A 27,037-nucleotide genomic window follows, 5' to 3' on the forward strand; every position below is an offset into this window, starting at 1 on the left:
TTTAAACATCTTTTTTAATTGTACAACTCGCTACAGGTCTAAAGTATATATCTAAGATTTCAAAATACAAGAGAATTAAGCTCAGTTTTTCCTACTTTAAGTACTCTTGTTTTCTATCTAAAATATCATACCTTTATTGTAGGAAATCTTGACCCGACACTCACATCAAACTAATCCGATTAATGTAATATAAAATCTTTAAGTATTAAAATCTTTAAAACTGCGAACATATCCCTACTGAAGGATTGTTGAATTATATGATATTATATAAAAAAACTAAACTTGTCTTCAATTCACATAGTCTGCCAGCTGCCACCAAGGAAGAGCCAAGTGCAGCCGATGCACATCAACTTACTCCAAACTAAACCCATTAGCATTGATAGACCAGAAAGAGAAGACAACTGTCAAACTATGTTAAAACTATATTAAATTAAAACCGTATTAAAATATTTTAAGGTTGAACTTCTTAATACATGACCAGGTATTTCAGTTGTAAACTGTGCTCTTCCTTGGTCACAGCTGGCAGACTAGGTGAATTGAAGACATTTAGTTTTTTTATATAATATCATATAATTCAACAATCCTTCAATAAGGATATGTTCGCGGTTTTAAAGATTTTAATACTTAAAGATTTTATATTACACTAATTGGATTAGTTTGATGTGAGCATCGGGTCAAGATTTCCTACAATAAAGGTACGATATCGATCTTATAATATATATATATTGTAATAAATATGAGTGTATCCATAACCAGTTTATTTTTATCTTTCTGCTCTTTCATCTGGTTTTAACTCTTTGGTATAATATTATATTTTATATATAAAAATTCCCTCCTGCCACTATACTCTATCCAGTGACAGTAGGTCCCCACCTAATTCCTGCTTGAACTTCCCCAAATTTCTACATCAGCAACCCCAGCAAGTCATTTATTCCAGCTGTCAATTATTCATTAGCTGAAGTTAAGCTTTTGGAGATCCAATTTAATTCTACTCCCCTTTTGATTTATATTTATGCTTTGCAGTTCTTGTTCTTTATCATGTGAGAATATGCCACCCTTTTTTCATTTTATCCGTCTTCTTTTAGCACCTTACTTTATAATTACAATGGAACAAATCACTCAAGTGCCTTTTAGCACCTAAATGATTTCTTTGATTGTAATCATGTAAAATAATTTAACTCAAGTCACTAAAGAAGGATAAGAAAATTGTCCAAAAATTAACTAAATTATTAATCAAAATTAATATGCTTAATATAGTGAAGTGTCTTTATCTCTAACAGTGTGCATGCCTGTTTATTAATATGCCCTTCAACACTTATCAGTAATCCTTTTGTACTCCTTAACAGTCTAGTCCCCCCCCCCCTATTATCTGGACCTGTTTGAGAGGTTAGGCTTTTTTTTAATCCCCAGATATGGCTTCTAGATCAGAATGGCACTGCACTTTCAGCATTTGAAATGCTGTCTCGTGGTTGACTCATACAGGGTTATCAATTTATTATACAGCACGAAGGTCAATGGTGTGGATTGTGGTAACTGCAGTAGTAGTTATTTCAATGCTACTTTGCCATGTTAATGATGTCGGGAGTGAAAGGAGATACTTTTGGAAAGATGATAGAAGGCATATCATTGTAATATTAGTGGCACAGTACAGCATTTATTCATGTAGCAGATAACATGGATTTTCTTGAAATTACTGAGTATTTATTTTACAATGTTACTCTGTACCCAAGATACCAAGTGAAATTCAGTCATAAATATCCAAACAAGCCTGTTCAAAATAAAACAACCATTCATTACTTGGTACAGCATTCATTACTTGATACAAATATGAGAAGTGTTAGAGTACACCTCTCATATTTGGTACCATGTAATTCTCAGGAAACATGTATGAAGGAAGGTTTTCCCAGAAAACAGAAGTTGAAAAGGTTGTTTCTGTGAGTTTGAAGTTGGACAGGAAAAGGATGTTGACTAGTTGTAGCAAGAGTTCGGGTTACTTTGGAAGAGATAGCAGGAATTACAGGGGCCAATTCAGAAGAAGCACCCATGCACCAATTCAGAAGAAGCACCAATTCAGCACTCATGGAAGTATCTACAGAAAAGGTATGCAGCAGAAACAAAATGTCTACAGACAGAGTAGAGAGATCCTGTTAGAGATGAGTCATTAACTAACCTAACTGCACCCCCTTTGAATGAAATCTAGAAGCCTGACAGAGGTTTTCGGGGCACTGCCCCAGGTGCGGCAACAATATTCCATGGTAGGGCAGATTTGCGATTTGCACAGAGTGAACAGCTGTCTGGAAGAAAAGTAATGCCAAGAGTGAAAGCGAAAACCCAGTTTTTTTTTAAATGCAGAGGAAGCAATATTTGTAATGTGCTTATGCCAAGAGAGGCTTTAATTCAGTCCCACCAGGTATACAAGTTATTTTGGGGTTGCTATTCCCCAAGTGCAGGACCTTGCATTTTGCTGCATTAAAACATAGCTGCTATTTTTCTGACCATTCCTGAAGCCTGTTCAAGTCATTCTGAAGGAGTGCTGCTCAGAACTGATCATTAACAATTCTCCCAATCTTTACATCATCTGCACATTTTTATATCACACCCTTTAACCCTTCACTGTGTATTACTAGGCCAAATTTCCAACTTATGTTCTCTTGGTCCTTGGAAAAATTTCAAGTGCAGTTATTCCAGATTTCACAGCCCTCAATCCCCCCCCCCTCCCTTTACAAAAATTGGCATAAATGAAAGTATGGTTTGCATTAATTGACAAGAAAAATGCAGATTGTTACCAAACTTTCAACATACATTCTGTTGGTCCCTGGGATGGTTTTAAGTTGAATTCTGATTTCACAGCATTCCCTCCCCAGTTTCCCCTACATAAATATTACAATAAATTTGGAACAGGAGCTCTGATCCATTTCAAAATTCCACTGCTTATTTAGAATATTTTGGGAACCTTTTAAACAAATTTTCATGTCAATGAGTTGACTTATTTTATTGTAAATCACAGTTTCCACAAATTATTACCATTTGCTAACATACCTGCAATGTAATGCACTGCACACATTAACCTTTTTTTTTTTCTTTATTCTTGCCCCTCTTATTTTATTTTTTATTTACAGTATTTGGTCATTTTATTTCATTCACAGATGCCAACTTTTGATTTTAAAAAGCTATGTGGGTAACTATAAGCAAGAGTTCTTCACAAAATACAGATTTTTCAGAAAAAGCAAGTTTTTAAACTCTCCACTATGCTATAAATTAAATTCCACTGCCAACATATACATTTTTATATTAAAATACAGCCATAGAATTGTTTATCAAAACAATGCTTTTAAACATTAGCTTACCCAACATTTTTCTGTCTGTGGATTTCTGTTTGGATATTCTATCAGACAAAGTGATTTTGATTGCTTCAAGAAAGATATGTTACAGACGTTGCCCTTTAAAGAAATGTTCAGTCAAAGTTTTGTTCCTAACAATAGCCCTTATGTCTAGACTTGGCTGTCAGGAGAATTTTGAAAGCTTGAGCAGAAAAAGACAATGTGAACTCAGTTTTTGTTTTTCTAGTTAGTTAGTTGATTTTTAGGAGCATTAGCAGCTAAGGCCATATTGCTCTGGGAAATGCGGTGGTCATTCTCTGACCTTTCCTCATCCTCCATATTTGGTGGTGACGGGCTCGAACCCTGGTCTAATCAAGAAGTGTGTGCTACGCACTGCTGCTCCTTCCCACCTGGCTACGGAGGCGGCTTGTTTTTCTAACTTGGCCAAATATTTTCTCACACTCAATAGAGCTATGAGGTATTATTAAAATGCCAAGCATTGTTCAGGATAATCTGTTCAATTATTAGTTCTCCAACAAAGGATTGAAATTAACAGAACTGATAATAGCAAAACAACTATTTCTTTATCTTGAATGATAGCGAGAAGTACCGAAAACTTCTGTGGTTTTTTTATTTTTTTTTTGTAAAATTGAGTTATTTCAATTTGGTTTGATGAATTTGTTCTCCAAATATGGCTATATTTCGGTTAAATTAAAATAATATTTCATTCAACGCTTCCAAAAACTCAGTTGGCAAATCTATGAATTCTGTTTGGAGCCATTTAGTGGCTCCAAAACTTTTGACTGCTGTAAGGAAACATGCTTTGGTCTCAGGAATTCATGACAGAAAGTCATGAATTCCTGGCTGCCAAACTAAGTACACAATTTACTAAATTTATTCATAAAGTCTATGCAGTTTCTGCTATGAGTGTATGAATGTAATGAAATTGTAACACTTTTTGGATAATATCCACACAAAAATCACCTCAATGTCACAAAACTTACAGAACTGCGTTAAGGCATTTTTATTTTATTTTATTTTTTTAAACCATATGTATAAAACACTGAGACACTGCTGCAGATGTTATGGCATACTAATCACTTCATCATCCATCAACCTGTTTTAACATTCACAATGTATTGTCTCTGTATGTGTCTCTCAGTGGTTTTTTTAAAAAAAAAATCTTGTTAACTGTGATTAACAAGAAAGGCAGTCTTTACTAATTTACTGATATGGGATGGTGGTATTTTGGCTTGTATTTCTAGGCTATTTGCAATGCAAGTTAGAGGAGCTGCCATCCTATATATTTATTTCTTTTGAAATGATATCTTTAATGGTATTAGTTTTTATAAACTTTTCTTAAGTTCTTAACATTTTTTTACGGCAAATTATTTTTGAGTTTTTATTATAACCTCATCTGCTAAAAAAAATAAGAAAAAATTTGCATTTTTTTTTTATTTTTTTTTAATATTATGAATTGAGACATTCCAAATTGCACATCCTCAGTGTATGCAGCCAGAATTGAGACATCTGGCAAGAAGGAGGCTGGCAAAAGCATATGTATGGTCCGAGGATGGGTTCCAGCAAGGTTCCTGAAACATTACCTTTATGTAAAGTGATTTAGTTAATAGCTAAATAAACTATCTTAATATTGACATGGTATAAGAGTAGTCATTATAGAAATCTAGTTTCCATGGAAAACCACCACATAACATCCTTCTCCAGCTATATTAATTTTAAAATATAGTAGTTTTAAATATAGTAAAAAATAGTTTTACTATTTTTTTGCGAAATGAAAAAAAGAAAGAGAAAAACTATGTTATGATCTATATTTCAACAGTAAGGCGGAGAAGAGGTGAAACAGATGGATTCTCATTGTAAACCTAGAAAACTGGCAGTAAGAAGTATTGTCATATGTTTTGCTAATGGAAACATTAAATCTATGCTGTATATTCGCAAAAACAAAAAAAAAAAAAATGATACATGTTAATACAAAACCTGTTATGTATTAAGAAGGGCAGGCAAAACACCTGCATCTACTCTATTCTGAACTAAATAGGTTGGCAAAGTAATCTGAAAATTCAAAAATAAATAAAATAAAATAAAATAAACATGAATTTAGATAATCATTAGAAATAATTTTAGTAAAGCCTTCATCAATTCAGCTGTGCATAACTGTATATTATGCAGAGCTTGTTTCAGGTAAAAATCAGTTTTGAAACTTCTTCATTATCTGCATACCTTTTCCTTCATTATGCCAAATAATTCCTATTGTAATAGTAATGGATGCTGAGAACCCAACATTAAAATTAATACATTATGCACTAAGAATTGTATGGCAATTTACTGCAAAGTGTGATGTTTCATAATGTATAATATTTACATAATAAATGTAAAAATATTTTTAAGAGCCTGTAAAATATATTTCAAAAACATCCATACATCTAATTATTAAACACATGTACAATCAAACTTTTTGTCATTTACCAAAACAGTGTGCCTGTGTTTGTTGATCTGACTTTGCAAGTTGCCTTTATAAGTCATATAAGTTTATAGGGCTATAAAACATCAAGATATTAACTAATATTTAAGTTTTTAGTTTAACATCTAAATTAGCTATATGCAGCTAAAAGAAAAAGGGCATTCCTTACAACACATCTCATATTGTGAAATCCTTTACAATGAGTTGCCTACTCCTGCACCTTAGATAAGTAACACTTCTCAAATAGAAGTGTATAATTACTTATTCTCAGTTGAGTCCCATCACCCAGATGACACTATTTTGGAAATGAGTGGCGCCTCATCAGTGAGTGGATAGGTGTCCAAAGTGTAAGAGCTGACAACTCACTTGTGAATTATTTGCACAATATGAAAGATGTCAAAAGGTGTGTGGTTTCAAAAGTTGTGAGAAGTGTTATTTATTTCGGGTACAAGAGCAGTCAAATACCAACGGGAAAATCGTGTTTAAGCAACTATGAGCGATGAGTTGTTGTTATTTGGTTTTTTAGGAGCATTCGCAACTAAGGCCATATTTCTCTGGGGATATGCAGTGGTCATTCCCTGACCTTTCCGCATCCTCTGTATTTGGTGGTCATGGGCTTGAACCCCGGTCTAATCAAGAAGCGTGTGCTATGCACTGCTGCTCCTGCCCGCTTGGCTACGGAAGTGCCTGAGGGATGAGTCAGTGGTGTAAAGAGCCAAAAGATTATAAGCAAATTTAATTTGCCTATATAGCAATGGCAAGAGTATTTTAAACAAATTAAACAAATTTGAGCTTTTGAGCAGGTCAATCAATGTTGATATAATAAAGACTAGAAGAGATATGGTGCTACTATTCAAAGACAGGGGATGAAGAACTTTATTAGTGAGTATAGCATGTTCAGAGGGTCAAAGAGGAGGGAGGAGTCATGTTTCCTAACAAAAGCTCTTTGCAAGTGATTGGACTGTACCAAGTGCCAGATCAAGTTCGGCTGGATATTGGTCTGTGGTGCAAGATAACATTCAGCAAAAGAAAGACGACAGTCAAGGAATATTAAGAACAAATGGTTCCAAGGAGTATGACAACAATCCCTATAGGCAATGTACAAAGGGTACTAGGAAAGTTTTGCAATACAGCTTTGTTTATTTAATTTTTTCAAAGTAATTTCCTCTACATTCAATACACCTCTCCATCCTCCGAAACCAATCTTTAAACCAGTTCTGCCAAGTTTCACTAGGGAGTAAAGCACACTCGTTGTCCCAAGCCCGTAGAAGGTCCTCATCACTGGAAAACCGCCTCCCTTTTAGCTTCATTTTCACATGCGGGAACAGTGCAAAGTCGCAGGGAGCAAGGTCTGGACTGTAGGGAGGGTGCTCGAGAAGTTTCAGTCCTGTCGTGGTCAAATATTCGGTGCAGGCTTTGGCGCGGTGAGCTGCAGCATTATCGTGATGGAGGTACCAGGTGTCCATTCTTGACTTTGGCCGCAGGTTCTTCATAGATCCAATGACTTTAGGCAGGCATTGTTCAGTATACCACTTAGCTGTGACTGTCTTCTGCGTGTCCAAAACAACACGTTCCACAATTCCACTCGATTTGAAAAATACAGCTATCATTTTCTTCTTTACAGATCGGGATTTTCTGACAATTACGGGTGTGTCGTCATCATCAAAGACCCAAACTTTGTTTTCAGCCTTGGTCGGCAGATCGTAATAGTACAGCCAAGTCTCGTCACCTGTCACGATGTTGTTCACATACCGAGACTGTCCCTTATCAAACTTTTTTAACATCTCCCGGCACCAAGTCACACGTCGTGTCATCTGCTCTTCAGTCAGTTGATGCGGCACCCAGAGAGAACAAAGTTTCTTCACGTGCAAATGATCTTGCAGAATCGAACGAATTGCTGGTGCATTTAGGCCCAAAGTATCCTCTATCTGTTGGTAGGTCACTCGCCTGTTTTCGTCAAGCATTTTCCTCACAGCAGTAACGTTTTCCTCCGTAACTGACGTTCGTGGCCTTCCCGGCCTCTCAGAATCCTCCAGAGTGAAATTTCCCCTTTGGAATTCTCTATACCACCTGAATATCGTTGTACGATATGGACAATCATCATCTAGTGCAAGAGTCATTTCTTCTAAGCACTGGTCTATGGTTAAACCACGCAAGAAATTATACTGCAAAACTGTCCTTATCTCATTTCGTGACCACGATGCCATCGCAAGCACTTTACACTCTCACTACTAATGAATAACTGAGCCCATCGACTTGGCACGGCGGCTACTATGCACGTATGAACATGTCTCAACATGCAGCAACAAGCAGCTTCCTGTGATTCATTGTTGTGTCATATTGCAAAACTTTCCTAGTACCCTTTGTATGTTCGATCTGGCATTTTTTTCCAATACAGAGCAGTCTCGTCAACGTTAGAAATTTGCTGTGTTGAATAGCCGACTTCATCAATAATTTTTTCCAACACATCACAAAATTTCTCTGCAGCTGAAGAATCGGCACTGGCAACTTCACCGCATACTTTAATGTCGTGGAAACCAGTGCGATGCTTGAACTTATTAAACCACCCGTTGCTCGCCACAAACTTGGCTTGGGGTTCACTGTACTTATCCTTAATATCTTTATAACTACTTGTTGCTTTTTGCGAAATGGTGGAAAAAAATTTGAAATAGGCTATATGATTGCTCTTTGTACCAACATGCAAAGGGGTAAGAATATTTTGGACCTGATCATTAGTTGAAAGGTGATTAGACTAAGGGGCACTCGCTTCTCAATCTGATTTTCCATCCGTATTATTAACAGCTGTTCTATTTTCGATATAGCACCTGAATGCTGTTTTGTGATCACAGTTGATCTTAAGTATATGATCTTATATAGCACCTGAATGCTGTTTTGTGATCACTGTTGATCATAAGTGCATTGATCCTTTGACATGTTCTTTCATACGTGCATTGTCCTTTAAAATAGTATTCACCGTTGAAGCAGCGAGACCTAATTCCCTTGCACAGATGACAAACTTTGTCCTGCTTCGTACTCCTTAATTAATAAATCAATTTTGTTTCGTTTCCCAGCACTTGTACTTTCCATTGGTTGCTTTCCTTTCATCATTGTAATAAGTAAATTGGAATGAAGAGAAGTTTCTGAAAATTCATTTTTTATATGATTGAAGATTTCAGTGAAGGGAACACATTTCACCATAATAGTGTAAAAACCCACATAATTGCAGTTATCAGTATTATCGCAAATGCAATAAGATCAAGTTTACTACCTGCTTATAATTAGATGCACTAACAGAAAAGACCAACAAACCAGAAAGTGCAAATTGTTTTTATTGTTTTTGGTAGTGACCTCCAGAACCGTGTTTTAGAAAATATCACAAAAGTGTTCAAAATTGATTCTTATAATGGGAACATATGATAACTATGAAAGTGTAGTGCAATTTCCATTATAAAAAAGACCTTTTAGGGAGATAGCACCTGAGATAGCTTAGTAATATAGTGACATTTTCAACTTCCGAGGACTTGGAACAAACTACCAAAATAAAAAAAAAAAAAAAAAAGTGTTATTGGATTCACATTACGATATTTTCACAATACCTCCATTTATTCCTACAGGATGCAAAATACATTTCCACGATTTTTTTCAGTTTGCACCGGCCGGCAAAAATTTATGTAAAGTCGAATTTCCGTAAGTTGAGTTGTTGTTGTTGTTGTTATTATTTGGTTTTTAGGAGCATTAGCAACTAAGGCCATATTGCTCCGGGAATATGCGGTGGTCATTCCCTGACCTTTCCGCATCCTCCGTATTTGGTGGTGACAGGCTCGAACCCCGGTCTAATCAAGAAGTGTGTGCTACGCACTGCTGCTCCTTCCCACCTGGCTACGGAGGCGCCGTAAGTTGAGAATTAAGTCAGTCAGGCAGTTCCTGTATATAGAGGCAGTGCTTTTTACTTTTTGAAATTTAATTTTTTACTTTTTGAAATTTCCAGGTAATGCCTTTCACAAAACACACTTAATTCTGGAACTCTCTTTTTTGTAACATTTTGAAATTTTAATTCTTACCTATTGTAAAGCTAATTCTTTAAGTTTAGTAGCTTGTTAATTTATAAAGTAATATCTATATTATTTCTTAAGTTGAATTCTTACCTTAGATCCACTTTGAATGCTCAGCCATAGAACATCATAATTCAGGAAATAATGGCCATGAATAATCCCACCCCCCCATGAATTCATTGCTTGTAGAGTCAGTAGCATGCACTTCAAGTTCAATCTAGTACATAACCCTAACTCAACTGGTAATGCTTTTCTTTTGTCCTGATATAAGGAATGTACCAGTATCGAATTAAAATTTAGTATTTTCAGTGACTCGTGAAACTCAGTCAGTGAAAAAGCAGGTGGATGCCTTGGACACAAATCAAATTGGGATGTCTGGGCCTCAAGTGATACACTCCCAATTCAAGAGGCAGAAGAGAATATATACATGATCTTTATTTGTAAGATGCAGAGATGCGCGCAGGTACCGAGATTTTGCAAACCCTTCACGGCACTAAGCCAGGGGTTTATAGTCGAGTATACTACTCTGGTTCAAAAGAAGATTTAATTTTAATGAGATTCTGCTCTTCAGAGAAATGGCAAACATTTCTGTAATATGGATAGGTGGCCCAGAACCATGATGTGGCTTTCAGGAGCAACAACTGATATTACATGTGGTCAGTTTATACGGGGGAGCAGAGAAAAGAGCATTATTATTATTCTGTGGACTAATAGTAAGCATACACAGATAACCTGTTGAATAAGTATAGGATTATGCTGAAAAAATGCTGCAGGTTATGTCAGAATGTATATGTATAGTTCCTCCTGGTTCTGCCCAGGCACAACTAGGAGGAACTATATGCGGAGGCCTTGTAGATTATTTCAAAACTTGGAATCTAAATGGCTTTTTGGGAAGAAAATTTCATTAGTGCAGCTCAAACTAGAAGGCAGAAGGAATTTATTTTGAAGAGATGAATTATATTTCATCAAAGTTAGTGCAAGGGTCTTTGCCAGTATCATTAAGGATATCTTAGGGGTTCAGGGAAACTGGGTTAATACAGATACATGTTTATCTGATGATATGGGTTGAAGTTACACTTGCACACATCTCAAATGACCTTGTATGTGGGGCACAAAAATGTTTCCCGGCACAAAGGGCAGTGATGTTTTAAATGAACAGGAAACTAATGTTTTAAAACTTTCCTGTTTTAAAAAAACAGGAAAGTTATTTAAACTTGTGCCCCTAGTTTAAAACTAGGGGCACAAGTTTAAATAACATCAAGAGGTGCCCAGGGGTAAAACACTGTTAAGGTTAAGGACACAGTCTTAAAAAGTTATAGCACTCCTGAGATTACTCTGTCTACAGTAATGTCAGGAGTGCTAACAATAAAATGATTGAATTTGAACTCCTGGTTAAGACAACTAACACTGACAATACGGATAACAAATACTTGGTATCAATCAGAAACAGGGGATGATGAGTTTCACTATGAAACATATAATGTAGTTAGGGATGGGTCATACTTCTTATCAAAAGCAGCCTGAGTGCAATAAAAGCCTTTCCCAGATTAAGAACTAACATTTAGTTCTTAATAGGTAAAATGAGGGGGGGGGGGGGTGATATGTTACAGATCAGAAGGTTATGAGGAGTATGTGAGAGTTTCTGTATGTATGCAGGATGAGTGAACAAACAAGTACAAACATCTTATTATGAGTGATTTCGATTTGCACCTTTTTGACTCGGGCAAGTATTATGGAAAAGCGAAATGGTGGAAAAAAATTTGAAATAGGCTATATGATTGCTCTTTGTACCAACATGCAAAGGGGTAAGAATATTTTGGACCTGATCATTACCCACAAACTAGATGATATCACAGAGCTGGCAGTATGGGAATCATAAACAGGGAGTGATCATGGGGTTTTCAGCTGGACAATGGGGGGGGGAAGAAAGTCACAGTTACTAAAGGTAAAAGCAAAGATTTTAATTTCAGGAAAGAAGACTGACAGTTTAAGGTATCCTGCCCTCTATAAACTGGCCATACTGCAGATGGAGAGTGAATATATTGAAATTATGAAATACTGTTATGGCACTATTCACAGAAGCAACAAATGCATATTTGTACACTGAAGTCTATAGCAGCTGCAAATAAGAGTACCAGAAAAGGTACCAGAGAGAGAGAGCAAAGAACAGGACAAGGAATTTTTGTGTATGGGAATACAAAGAAGAAAGGAATGAAAAAGGTACTTTGAATTGATCTTTAAAGGGAAGTCTTTCACAATGAGGAGAAACTTGCAAGTGACACTGAAAAATATGAAATTAGAGACACTGAAATTACAGATTTTCCACCAGAAAGCCTTTTGAGCACAAAGGATAATAAGGCTCTTGGAGTTTAAAGCATATACCCAGGAGGTGAGAAGAGAGAGTGCACTGAACCATGAGTTAATTATGAGGGCATCTTTACACTCAGCAAAGATTCCATTAAATAGGAGAAATGCCACCTTATTCCCAATAGATAAAGGCTCTAAGAGCGAAGTGGGTAACTTCTTTTTTTTAATGAAAACCCCAAACACGAGAGGTATTAGAACCTATAGTACTTAGTACCGTGCTTGGGTGGGAGATTCAGAAGACGAAAGAAGATATCTGTTGACATTAGACTTAAATTTTTGTAGACTGTAATTTTCAGGAAATACATATGAAGGAAGGTTGTTCCAGAAAACGGCAGTTGAATGAATAAATGAGGAAGATGAAAAGTTGGTTCGGTAAGTTTGAAGTTGGACAGTAAATGGATGTTTGCTGGTGGCAGCAGAGAGAGAGCGGGAATTACAGAAGCCAATTCAGAAGAACAGTGCCCATGGAAGTATCTGAAGAAAAGGCATGCAGCAGAAACAGTACGTCTATGAGACAAAGTGGAGAGACTGTTAGGGAGGAGTCATTAGAGAGACTGTTAGAGAGGGATTAATTAATGACTCCTCTCTGTTAGAGAGGAGTCATTAATTAACCTAACTGCCCTCTTCTGAATGGAATCTAGAAGCCTGAGAGAGATTTTGGGGGCACGCCCCAGATATGGGAACAATATTCCATGATAGGGCAGATTTGCGATTTGTACAGAGTGAATAGCTGTTTGGAAGAAACATAGCGACGAGAACGAAAGAGAAAACCAAGTTTTTTAGATGCAGAGGAAGTAATATTTGTAATATGCTTGTGCCAAGAGAGATCTGAAGTCAGGGTAATCCCCAAAAGGGATATATCGTTTTCCCTAGAAATCGGAGTGTCATCAAAGGTAAGTATAGGAGCAGAAGAATCCTTTTTGCGAGATATAAGACAAGACTGAGTTTTAGAAGGATTGAAATCAACTAAGTTGTCTTTGCCCCACTGGAGAATTACCTGGACATCGGCATTTAAGGAATTGGTAGCAGATATTCCAGAAGTTGAAGCTGATTGAGCAGAGCAAGGTTTTTCAAAATGGAAAGTGTAATGCAATGTGCTATCATCAGCAAAACTATGGATAGGATTTCCAGTCAATGGAAGAAGATCATTAATATACAAGAGGAAAATAATGGGGGAAGGAACTGAACCATGGGGGGGTCACCAGAATTAGTGGAGAAGTTAGAAGACAGAACCATCTACCATCACCCTCAGTGAGCGATCAGACAGAAAACTGGATAACCAATTACAAAAAACAGTTGACAAACCATAAGATGGAAGCTTGCTTAGAAGACCTTTATGCCAACCACGATCGAAAGCCTTTGAGATGTCAAAAGCAACTGCCTGTGTTTCACCAAACTTTTCCATTGAATTTGTCCATAAATGGGTAACATAAGCCAGAATATCACAAGTGAACGAAATCCATACTGGCGATCTTTGATCAGATGGAAGGTTTCTAGGTAGTTTAAGAGTTGGTGTTTAATTGATTTCTCCATTACTTTAGAAAGAGTAGAAGTAATTGCAATGGGACGATAACTGGATGGGAGGGACTTGTCTTTTTAGGAACTGGCTGGATATGAGCAAATTTCCAAGAAGATGGAAAAACACCTTTGGAATAAGAAAGTGAAAAAAAGGTGGCAAAGAACAGGAGTAAGTTCAGAAGAAGAGGTTTTGAGAGCAAGTGGAGAAATACCATCAGGACCTGGAGCTGTCTTAGCATCGAGATTCATCAAAATCCTTGTGACATCCTTTTGATGGAAGACCACATGAGGCATTGAATGGAGCGTGTTGGGAATGGTGGGAGGTGGTTTACCAAGATTTTCTACTCTTAGCCTGTTCAAAATCTAGTTTGGACTGATTAATGAGTGCTTTACAATTGTTGCGAGCTTTGGTGTAGGAAACGAGCCAATTACAATATGCAATGTTCTTCTCTTGAACAGCCTTAGCATATTTATTGGAAAACCAAGATTTAGATAAAGGACAAGATTTTAAAGTGGAGCGTGGAATAAAGGATTCCATTCCTACAAGACTAATTTTGCTGCCATGATCTGAGCAAACATTGACATCAGAAGTTTTGAAACAGTAAACTGACCAAGGAAAAGAAATCTCACAGGTCATCCCATTTTGCATTCTTGTAATGCCAAATAACACAAGGTTGGGAATAGCCATGAGATAAAGGCTCCATTGGAGAAGAGACAATCACCAAGTTGCGATCTGAGGTACATAAAGGACCACTCACTTTGACCGTGTACTTAGAAGGGTTGTTTGTGAGAAAAAGATCAAACATGTTGGCTGTATGGTTAGGATTGTCTGGTATCCTTGTAGATAAATGAACAATCTGTGCAAGATCATTAGAAATTACAAAGGTCTCAGCATTTGTAATTTCTAATCACCAAGGAAAATTACCTCGCTGTTAGGAAAGTTGGACTTGAGAAAGTCAAGTTGCAAAGAGAGGAAGCCAAAGAGCTCCAAGTGATTAGTAGAGTTGGGAGAAAGGTACAGACAACAGATGAATTTAACACAATGAGGTAGAGAGATTTTAAGCCAGAGAAGATCTCGAAAAGGGGAGATTCCAAATTACCACGTCACTGACAGGGAATATCGGAACGGACACATGCACAAGTACCACCTTTGAGGCAAGAGGAATCATATAGCAAATAATTTGGGCAACTGAGAAGAGCAGTAGTTGAATCAACCGATAACTAAGATTCTGTCAGAAAAAGTATAAGGGGACTGGCAGACTGCAAGTGGAAATGGACATCGTTGTGATTAGAATTGAGACCACATATATTTGTGAAATGAGTTTGGGAGGTTTAGATTTTTTCACAGATAAGCTTACTCTATTAGTTTAACAATTCATGGTGTATTCAATAGTAAGAAAAAGTTGGGGGGGGGGTGCTGTATGAAGTAATGAAATTTTTGGATATGGTGTACACATGGTAAGAATATACCCAGATCGTTGACATAACGTGGCCTCGACAATGCCCCTCCACCACCCGCATACACTCTACTCAGACAAGTTAAATTAACAGGTCTATAGTTACTCGTGTCACTTTCTGAAGCCCCTTTTTGAATTAGGGATACCTTTGCACATCTCCAGTCCATGGGGACTTCTGCTGAGTCCAAGGATGCTCTCATAATTATGGCTAAGGGTTTGGTTACTTCCTTTGCTGCCTCCTTTAATATAACTGGATAGATCCCATCCACCCCAGATGCCTTCTTTATGTTTAATTTCAACAATTTCTCCTCCACTTTGCTCTCAGTTATTACAAAACCACTTAGCACCCTGTTAGAGTTTGATAAACTTCTGGCACTCCCCTCATTGAATAACTCCTCATGTGTGAATGTAGATGCAAAATACTCATTCAGTTTATCAGCTACCTGAGCATGATCATCAATAGTCAACCCATCTATGTTAAGTGGTCCAATCTGATTCATCCCTTTCCTTCTAGAGTTTACATAAGTAAAGAATTCTTTGATGTTTTTCTTTGCATCCTTTGCCAAGGATTTCTCGTAATCTGCCTTTGCCTGCCTAACTTCCTTTGTGACTTGATTACAGACTAGTTGCTGACCGGGCTAGCCGGGTAGGTAAAGTGCCTGCCTGGCAACCCAAAGGTTGCGGGCTCAATTCCCGCCTCGGGCTGGATATCACGATGGTGTCGAACCAACCGGTTGGTTGGATATCCCGGCCACGATACACGAAAGAAGCAAGAAAAAACTGGTTCCTTCTTGTATTGATGACATCATACGAAATAAATAAATAAACAGACTAGTTTATATCTGCCATAGGTTTCTGTGTCACCTGATACTTTATATGCATCCCATACATTTTTCTTCTCTGCCCAGAGTCTCATTAGTTCATCTGACATACATTTAGGCTTAAACCTTGAACAGTATATCTTAATCGGTATGAAAAGGATAGATTACTTCCTTTAGTGCTTCCCATTTAGAATTCAATGTTGGTAATATCATCAGTACATTGTGAGCACTGTCACCCAGTAGTTCATTTATCTGCAAATTCTTAATGCAAGAATAATCACTGCTAATAATCAGATCAAGTGTATTACTCCCTCTGGTTGCTTTTCGGATATGTTGCTATAGAAAACAGTCATCCAATATATCCACAAAAGTCTTGCTACTGTTCAAGTGACCAACTCACAAGTTCCAGTCGATATCTGGAAAGTTAAAATTCCCCCCATTATAAGACATTCTGATTTACCAGCCCATTCTACTTCTCTGCATAATTGCTCATTATACTCAGATTCGTTAGACCTATAACTCACCTACTCTCATTTTTCCTTTCCTAGTGCTTATGTCACACAAAACAGACTCAACATTGCACTGTCCACCAACATCAATTGAATGCACTTTCTCTGATTTCATGTGTTTCTTAACTAACAGCATAATCTCTCCTCCATTCCTGTCTTGTCTATTTTTTCTGTACACATTCTACTCCCCAAATTCTGCACTGCTTATGTCTATATGACACCACATCTCTGATATCCCAACAATATCTTCCTTTGATGCTTGACTAGCACTTCAAGCTCATCAAATTTATTAACTATACTCCTAGCATTAGTGTACATGCACCTGTTTCTACTCTTAGTTACCCTAAGAGTAGAAACACAGCCCACGTATTTATTTGTTCCACTATGACTCCCAGAGGTGCCTCCGTAGCCAGGTGGGTAGGAGCAGCAGTGCGTAGCAAACGCTTCTTGATTAGAATGGGGTTCGAGCTCGTACCCACCAAATACGGAGGATGCGGAAAGGTCAGTGAATGACCACCGCATATCCCCGGAGCAATATGGCCTTAGTTGCTAATGCTCCTAAAAAAAGCTAAATAACAATATGACTCCCAGCAGTCCTGGAAATCCCCTTTGCCTTGCTTTCCAGGCTGCTGCTCAATTGCATTTTAATAGAAGCAGTGCAAGGATCACTTTCACCTCTGCCACCGGCTACTGTTAAAATTAAGTTAAAAGTTAAAAATTATTTAACTGGACCCTATCAGAAACCAAGCGGGGAAACATTCTATCTATGAAAATTCCGTTTGGAGCTAGAAAGCTTGAATGATGTAAGGCAGCATTTCCCAAACTTTTTTAATCGTGGAACACTTTTCATCTCACAACATATTCACAGAACACTTACGAAACACAAGTTTATAGTGGAAACCAAAGAACTGTTTGCTAATATTTTATTACATATGACACACTGCATCAGGAGAATCTTTATTTCCAACACATGTAAAGCCGAAATTCAAATAACTGTCATCGTATTTCCGTTTTAGTCTTTTACTAGTCGGTTCCTGTGTTTTCACTTCGGATTTTTGGGGAAAAAAAAGGCTGCGATTGTTCAACCTTACTTTGAAGTGTGACAATATTGTGTTCGTTTTCATCAAACACAGTTAAATATTATAATGATACAGAAGTGATGTTCGCTACAAATATGCAAAATTTAATTATTTTATTTTTTTAATTATTAATTATGATTTTTCGTGGAATACTTGTTCACATCTCACGGAACACAGTTTAGGAAACTCTGATGTAAGGAAACACACTTTGGTTTTAGGAATTCAAAATATAAAATCAGCTGGCCACAAAAATAATTCTGGAATTTAACAACTTTATTCGCAAAGTTGTACAGCTTCAGCTATGGGCATATTAAAATATTTGAATTTGCAATACTTAATTGGATTTTATCAGCATATGAATCACCTCGACATTACGACGTGTAAACTCAAACTGTTTTTTTTTTTTTTTTTTTTAAACAGCTTATATTAAAGTTTTAATATAACTTTTGTCTCTGTACTCTGTCTATCACTGGTGTTTTATAATTATGATGAGCAAGGCAGCCAATAAATAAAATAAATAAATTTAATGATTTACTGACAGGGCAGTGTTTTGGCTTGTATTTCTAGACTTTATCAGCAACATGAGTTAGGAGTTCAAACCATGTAATTTATTTTCTTTGAAAATAAATCTTTTTAATTATATTAGTTTTTAATAAACTTAATAAAGTATACTTTTATTAATCTTTTATTGATTTCTAAATTGGGAGAAGGTATCATCCCTGGACTGTAATTTAAGCATTGCAAATGACTTTTTTTTTTAATGGTTAACTGAACAACTACTAAAATTATTCTCAGGCATTATAAGGGCCATATTCCTTAACAAAATTAAGAAAAAAAAAATTCAGTCAGTTTTTTTTAAAAATTCCGATTTTTCTACAGTTTTACTGTATTTTGCAAAAAGAAACAGAAGAAACTATGGTAAGAACTGTGGTAGAACAGTGTGATGTTAACGGATCAAATCAAATCAATACGACAGATTCTCCATTGCAAATGCAAGGAGTTCAAGACTGTTTAAAATAATGTTTGAAAGCCTTCTGTTCTATGAGAACAGAAGGCTTTCAAACAATACTGCACCCAGGATTTTTCTGTAAGTAGATTTCTGTCCAGAATTGTTATCAATAAAACAGTGGACCTGCTGTCTAGACTTTGCTGTCTGGAGCATTTCCAAAATTTGGAAATGCACTGCGATGAGGAATTTTTAAAATCCTAAGAATGACTTGAGATAATTTTGCACTTGTCAGTTCCCCAACAAAGGATCACTGTATACCAGTTAGTTCTTTCATAATAGCTTCTGGTAGGTCCTTACACTGAAATAGTAGAGTTCATATTGAAAAACATACACTGCTTCATCTATTCCTTTACTTTCAGTGATGAAGTATAAACTTGTCCACAAAAAAAAATTTCATATGAAAATGATGCAGTACCAATTGATGAAATTTGTGCTACTTTGGCATTTATAGGAATATTTTTCAGTGGGAACCCATGTAGTCACATGTGGCAATAAAGTGAACAAAAAACAAAATCTACTCCTCTTGGTTTAGACTCTCCATGACTTCAGCAGCAGTAGTAGTAGTAGTGATAGTATTGGCAAATGATGCAAGAAAGTAAGCTTATATAGCATTGGCAAAAAAAAACAAAAAAAAAAAAAAAAAAAACAGTTCACCCATCTGTACCCTCCAAGAATTTGTCTAGTTCTCCCTTAAATTTATGCAACCCATCCATTTCCACAACAACATGGAAAAACGTTCCAACAATCAACCGCCCAATGGCTGAAATCAATTGATCCTGCAATCAACCTTTCCCAACTTGAATTTATGCCCCCTCATGTGTATAGTCTCAGCATGTGGAAGAATACCATTAACATTCAGCTTACCCAATCCGTTCAAGGCTTTAAATACATCAATCAGATATCCCCATTGCTGCCTAGTCTCCAATTGCCACAATTTGCAGAACTAGAGCCTAGGTAAGAGCATCCTTCTGTTACCTTCACCAATCTGGTTGCTCTTCTCTGACTACATCAGAATCATCCTTCTGATTCTGTCTACTGTTAATCGATTTTCAAAATGAAAGTGAAACGGAAGTTCAACAAGCCAAACAAATTTACTCACCTCACATCCTTCAAAATAAGGAGTAATAGCCTCAGTAAATGGGCATGAGGAATATTTGACTTAAGAGCTACTTGCAGATCTACAAATGATGGTATAGCATTTAAGAGTTCTGTGCTTATTGGGCTGTTTAGAATTGCTTGTATCTCAACTTTGTGACCCAGAAGTTCTTTTCATTGAGGAACTCATTAATTTCTCTCTTATTTTAAAAACTTATTTTTGATCATGACATGAGTCAATGCCACTCATTTGTGTGCTTCTTATACTTTTCAATTTAAGTTTGAAAAGTGCTCACATATGGCATTTTTACTACACCTAACCTCTTCTTTAAATACACTTACCAGAAGTTGCTATTCTAGTTAAATATTTATTCAAAGAGAGCCAATGCATACACTGTTACAATGATTATGTTTCAAGATGTTTACTAAGGTGTACTTAACATCTTAATAAATATCACATCGATCATAGTATCACATCAATTTTCCCCAGAACAGAAGTTAAACTTCTGTTTAAAGAAGCATTGCCGAATCATCTAGACAAGACTGCAATAATAATTCAGACAACATGGGTTTGTTAAGGGGGCATCCTGTCTGACCAATTTGATTGGATACTATGATGTAGTCACAAAGGAATTGGATGCAAAAAAATAATTTTGATATCATATACTTGGATTTCAGGAAAGCTTCTGATACTGTTGTGCATCACTACTATACAAATTGGAGCAGTATGACATTAAGAACAAGTCGCTACAATGGATAAAAGGATGGTTGAGTGGGAGAAGACAGAGAGTGGTAATCAATGGACAGTGTTCTTCGTGGACTAATGTTATTAGTGGAGTCTCCTAGGGTTTGGTGTTGGGCCCATTGTTGTTTTTTATATTTATCAATAATATCGATGAAGGTATAACACGCTTAATGTTGAAGTTTGCAGATGATACAAAAGTTGGCAGGGTTGTTAATGACAGTATGCTACTGCAAGAGGATCTAGAAAATTCGGGCAGATGGGCTGAGAAGTGGCAACTGAATTTTAACATTGACAAATGCAAAGTACAGCCACTCCCTGATTTACATAAGGGTTGTGTTCTGCGGAACTCTACGTACGTTGAATTTTACCTAAGTCAGAATTTCCCTAATGTTTATGCAGCACTCGCAATTATGCACGCTGAATTTGAATGAAGCAAAAAAAGAAATGTTTGACGAACGTGTAAATAGAATTATTCATTCAATTTTTTTATCTCATGCGCAGGAAAAATTACAGAAGTGTACAAAATTACAAAGGTGTGCAATTACAAAAATTTTACTTTAATGTTGTGGAAACCCTGTTTGATGCTTGAATATTAAACCGCTCAATTGCTTGCCATAAACTTGGCTAGGGGTTTGCCATACTTATCCTTAATATTTTCATAAATATCTCTTGTTTTTGTTTGAATGGCCATTAGACTCAGGGGCACTTGCTTCTGAATCTGATTTTATGCCCATATTATTAATAGCTTTTCCATCTTCGATATAGCACTTGAATGCTGTTGATCTTAAATGCATTGATCCTTTAACATGTTCTTTTATACACACACTCTCCTTTAAAATAGTATTCACTGTTGAAGCAGCAAGACTTATACCCCGTGCAATAGATGACAAACTTTGTCCTGCTTCGTACTTCTTAACCATTTTCATCTTCATTTCTAAATCAATTTTGTTTCGTTTCCCAGCACTGCCACCACTTACACTTTCCATTGATTGCTTTCCCTTCATCATTGTAATAAGTAAATAGGTATGGAGAAAAGATTCTGAAAATATATTTAAATATTTTATATGATTAAAGATTTCAATGAAGGGGAAACACATTTCACCATAATAACATAAAAACCCACGAATTCCAGCTATCAGTATTATCACAAATGCAATAAGGTCGAGTTTACTACCAGTTTATAATAGACTGCACTAACAGAAAACCCCAATAAACCGGAAAGTGCAAATTGTTTTTATTGTTTTATGGTCATGACCTCCAGAAATGTGCTTTAGAAAAATACCATAAAGGCGTTGAAAACTGATTCTTATAACGGAACATATGATAACTTTCAAAGTGTAGTAAATTCATCGGCCAGATCATGTAGCCCAGGATTGGCAACTTAATTTGTGATGCGATCTACCATCTCAAGAATTTCATTGCACATGGTTAAAAAAGTTAATCAACACATATTGGCGCCTCCGTAGCCAGGTGGGAAGGAGCAGCAGTGCATAGCACACGCTTCTTGATTAGAACCCGGATTCGAGCCCGTCATCACCAAATATGGAGCATGCGGAAAGGTCAGGGAATGACCACCGTATATCCTCGGAGCAATATGGCCTTAGTTGCTAATGCTCCAAAAAACAAGCAAACAAACAAACAACACATTGAAAAATGCTGTTTATAATTTTCAAAATTAAATACAATTCAAAATTCTTATTTTAAATTCGTACGTATTTAAAATTTTAATTTACACGAAGTTTGTGTGTTCGTGTCATCTGCCAAGTTTTCAAAATCGGGGATGTACTGTGAAAAGAACAACGGTAAAGAATCTTCTGTATGAGTAGAGTGATGCTTCGTGTTTGTTTGTTTGTTTCAAATATGAAAAGGCCGATATCTATGTTTTGGTTTCACATAGATATGTGAAACCAAAACAGGAATTTAAAAGTTCACTGCATTTTTTTTTTTTTACATTTGGGTACTTTTCTCGACAAACATATTCCAAAAGTCTTTTTCCTGATGATCTGGATTTTAGGAAGATATCGTTTCGAAATGCAATATAATTTCATTTTCAAGTAATATTTTCTCCATGTAAAAAATCTCAGCGATTTTTTCAACAGGATATTTTCGTACATGTTCTTGCATATTTGCAAAATGATTGAATTTTTTTTCTTTGAGGTCCTTAGCCATTGCCAAAAATTTATATTTATATGCGAAATATTATGAATCATGTCACCCACATTTTTGTTATTTCCTTGTAATTCCAAATTCAGATCACTTAATTTACTGGTAAAATCTGGCAAAAAAGTCAGACCACACAACTACTCAGTATGTTGTAGCTGCTGATAATCAACTCTCCTTTGAATAATGAATTTTTTAATTTCATTCAGCAAATTTCGAAATCTCTGTAGAAACTTACTCCGACTCAGCCACCTCACATCTGTGTGTAATATCAGATCTGGTTCATTTTCATCGAGTTGCATTTTGAAAAGTCTCCTTTGAAGAGATTGTCCTCTGATGGAATTCACGATTTTGAAAGCTACACATCCATAACACTTTTAGTATTTAATCTTTTGCTGGCTAACAGCACTTGTTTGTGGATGATACAGTGGTAACTCAAAAAATCTGGGAATTCATCATTCTTTTGGCACAATGTGATGAATCCATTAAGATGCCCTGTTATTGCTTTAGCTCCATCTGTTGTTATTGATACGACCTTAAATAGTGGTAATTTAATTTTTTCAATAAAATTTTTGAATGCGTTAAATATATGGAGACCTCTAGTTCTTTCTTCAAATGAAACCATACCCAGCAGTTCTTCTCTAGTGGCAGAATCATTGAACCATACAAATAAAAACGAGCAATTGAGCTGTATGATAACTGACGTCTGTAGATTCATCCAGTTGTAAATAAAAGGACCCATATTGCACAATTAGCAATATGGGCACGCAATTGTTTGCTCACATTTTTACTCATTTTGTCGATGCGTTGCATCACAGTTGAGATAATTGCAGATCTTGAAGAGCACTTTTAATTTCGTTTTTGATTCTTAAAATTTTCAAAAAGAGAATCTGTTATTTCTAAAAATGCATCTTGGATGAATCTGACCATCAAAAAATGGTTTGCATTTTTTTGCAAGATGACTCGTTTCAAATGATGCTACAGTTACTGCTTTAGATTGTAAATTAGGTGGCATGAAGAAATTTTGTTGTGTGAATAATCTGGATTTAAGTTATTTTAATTTATTTTTTCTAAGGTCACTATTAGGCGGAAAATCTGATTAGTATTTAGCATGGAGTGCGTTGAAAATGCCTTTCTAAATTTTTTTTTTTTGGGTATAGCCACGGAAGCATTGCAAATCAAACAACATTTTTCTTTTATCATTACAAAAAAGTATTCTGGTTCCCACTCTTGATGAAAATGATATATTTTACTCTTTTTCGTAGTATTCATTTTAAATCAAAGGGTATTAAATTGACCTATAAGTACTGTCCAGTTATTAATATTAAGTAAGCTAAATAACAATTTGACACATACACTATTCTCTCCACAACGTAACTGCATGAATTTTCACTAGACAAGCCTAGCGGCTGTGCGGCAACAAGAGTAGTCATGTGGTTCAACCGATCAGGGGCGGGGCGGGCCATCCTGAGAGTTTCAGGTACCCCTCGAATGTTGAATTTACGTAAGTCGGGGAGTGCCTGTACTGCATATGAGTGGCAGTAACCCCAGAGAAATGTACCACCTGTGTAGTACTACACTCAGGGTAGTTGAGAATAAAAAAGACCGGGGGGGTAATCTTGCAGTCAGATATGTTGTTATTTGGTTTTTAGGAGCATTAGCAACTAAGGCCATATTGCTCTGAGGATATGAGGTGGTCATTCCCAGACCTTTCCGCATCGTCTGTATTTGGTGGTCATGGGCTCGAACCCCGGTCTAATCAAGATACGTGTGCTATGCACTGCTGCTCCTGCCCACCTGGCTACGGAGGCACCGCAGTCAGATATGAAGTTTTCTAAGAGTGCAGATAGGCTGCAAGAGTAACTCATGGTGTTTTGTCAATGATATAACAATGATATATTGTTATGTCAATAGGAATTTTGCTAGCAGGGATAAGGAAGTGATTATTCCCTTGTATACGGCAATGATCAGGCCACACCTTGAGTACTGCATACAGGTCTGGAAGCCTCATTTTAGGTGGAATGTAGAACTGCTGGAATGAGTACAGAGAAGGGCAATGAGATTGGTGAGGGAAACAAAGGGTTGCTGTTCCCGAAAAGCTTAAGTTCTAGAAATTGTAGCATCTGGATGGGTAAAATGGGAAGGGGTTTTTTTTTTTTTGGTTGATGCTATATAAGCTTGCTTTCTTGAATCATATGCCTCTACTAATGCTAATATCAGCAATATAACAAGTCTGCATTACTAATTCTTCATAATAAGGGTGAGAATTTAAACAGTAACTAACACTTATGATTCTGTTTTGCTTATTTTTTTCAAAAAAATTTTCCAATGAGATGTCTCACTTTAACAGGTTTTATAACTCTAAATTAGCATTATATTTTTTATAAAATGCTAAACTAGTATATTTTAACAGATAATATTTTTTCAAGGGCCCTGCATGTTACCCCAACTCTAACTTGAAGATAAACAAAAGACCAACCAATTTAAAATACAGGCATGGAAAGGAGGAGCTCCAAATGTCTCACATATCACACCTCAGTTAAGGGTTAAATAAGAATCAAATTTATTTTATGCATTCTATATATGAACTACGTTTTAACACTGGCCAGTCTGTTTTAAAATGTAAAAAGCTGGAGCTTTCTAGTGAAAAAGCCCAACATTCTTCACTTCACAATGACAACTGAGTATCAAGTGGAGGAGGAGTCCTAGTAAAAGTTCTTCTAATCATTGAAGGAATTTTAACAGCACACCTATCCACTCAAAACATATATGTCCTAACTATCTCAGCTACAGAAGTTCTTATTTAAGTATCTGATTAGCAGCAATGTATGTTTGTCTAGCTTCACAAATGATTTATAAGCGTGTTCCAATAGTTCCTTAATAAAGGCTTAAAATACTCCAATTTCCACCACAGAAAGTTATCTACTTTGCGAATGTTTCTTGTGGATACTGTACGATTATTTAAATTCCAAGGTGGTGTGGTGATCTTTGGCACACAATAATTAAAATTTCAACCTAATACAAAACATCATACCACATCCAGTATGAAGAATCAAAGTAAGAGACATTCTTAAGTAATGCAAGTTGCTTCAGCATGCGCAACGAAGAGTTTAACTTATATACAAGATGATTCAAAAAAGAAGAGAACAGTTTCAAAAAATCAGAAATGTAAACTAGCATTTGTTACTGTTAAGACATATACAGATGGACAGACAATTAGTGAAAGTTTTGTATGGATCTCACAGGTCCTCAATATGAGCCCAAGATGATTCAACAGTCTTCGCTTTCCAGACATCTGCTAGTATGTCTGCAGTAACTAGTGTTTCAAGGTTTACCAGGACTTTTTTTTTTTTTTTTTACATAAAATACATACATACCAGAATCACCATCATTATTTTTCTCCAGACACTGTCCTTCTCACTGATGCATTTTTGCCATCAAAATGATGCTCACAGCATGGAGAGAAGCAGGATAACTGCATAGTAAACTTAAGACCATGCTTGAATCTCTCATTTGTCTTGCTTCCTTGGTGTTTGGAGCCCCTAGGCGCTCCATTATTGAAACAAACAAGTGATAATCACTGGGAGCTAAATCTTGGTCAAGAAATCTCATGATTTCCTGACCAAGATTTTCAGTGTTGTCATGGTCAAATTTGCTGTATGCAGAATTCTATTACTGTACAACAGAATCATTCCCTTTGACAGTTTCCCAGGCCCTTCCTTGTGAACTACTGTGCATCACTGAAAAGCAAGATGCTGCACGAGGTGATAAAAAATCAAAACGCATCAACACTTTGAAATTCAAAAAGGCATTTTCTATGATCTTGACAGCCAAACGCAGTCTTAACTTTGACTGTGGAATCATTAGTGGATGGTACTCATATTGGACCTCTTTGATTATAGACTGAAGTAGTGTACCAATGTCTCGTCACAACTCAATACAAAAATGAATTTACATTCAGTTCAAACCAGCTCAGATGCTCAACAAAAACAATACATTGCACTTCTAGTTATATGTCAGTGCCTACTTTTGAGGCAATATCACAAGCTGTATTTTTTTTTAAGTTCTGTCTGATGGCATCATGTATGGAGAATGTGTGCCAGTGGAGAGAAGAAAAAAAAAAAAAAAAAAACAGGTCAACTTTGAATCACCTGCTTAACTCCAGTAATTGATGCCACTGCTGTACTGACCTTACACTGAAATTCATAAATGTCTTTTGACAAGGCAAACATAGAATCCTTTAAACAGCCCAATGGTGTTAGGACCAAACACCAGGTGGAGCCTTAAGCACCTCATTCTTCACTAAGATATTTTCACAGATACGTATCACTGTAGGCATTTACATGGACTGCCAATATGTTTCATGTGTACTGAGAAAAAAGATTGATAAAATTAGTAACTCCTGTGTAAGGTACATAATGCT

At 36.3% G+C, this 27,037-nt stretch overlaps 1 protein-coding gene across 4 annotated transcripts in view; it reads right to left on the reverse strand.

The window, feature by feature from the left end:
* LOC150080762 (high mobility group protein B3-like) overlaps positions 1-27,037 on the reverse strand; it is a 260,329-nt gene that overhangs the window by 168,155 nt on the left and 65,137 nt on the right. The gene's annotated exons all lie outside the window — the stretch shown is intronic.

Source organism: Mastigoproctus giganteus, chromosome 9 (assembly GCF_048544385.1).
Source record: "Mastigoproctus giganteus isolate SK-2022 chromosome 9, ASM4854438v1, whole genome shotgun sequence".
NCBI classification, from domain to species: Eukaryota; Metazoa; Arthropoda; class Arachnida; order Uropygi; family Thelyphonidae; genus Mastigoproctus; species Mastigoproctus giganteus.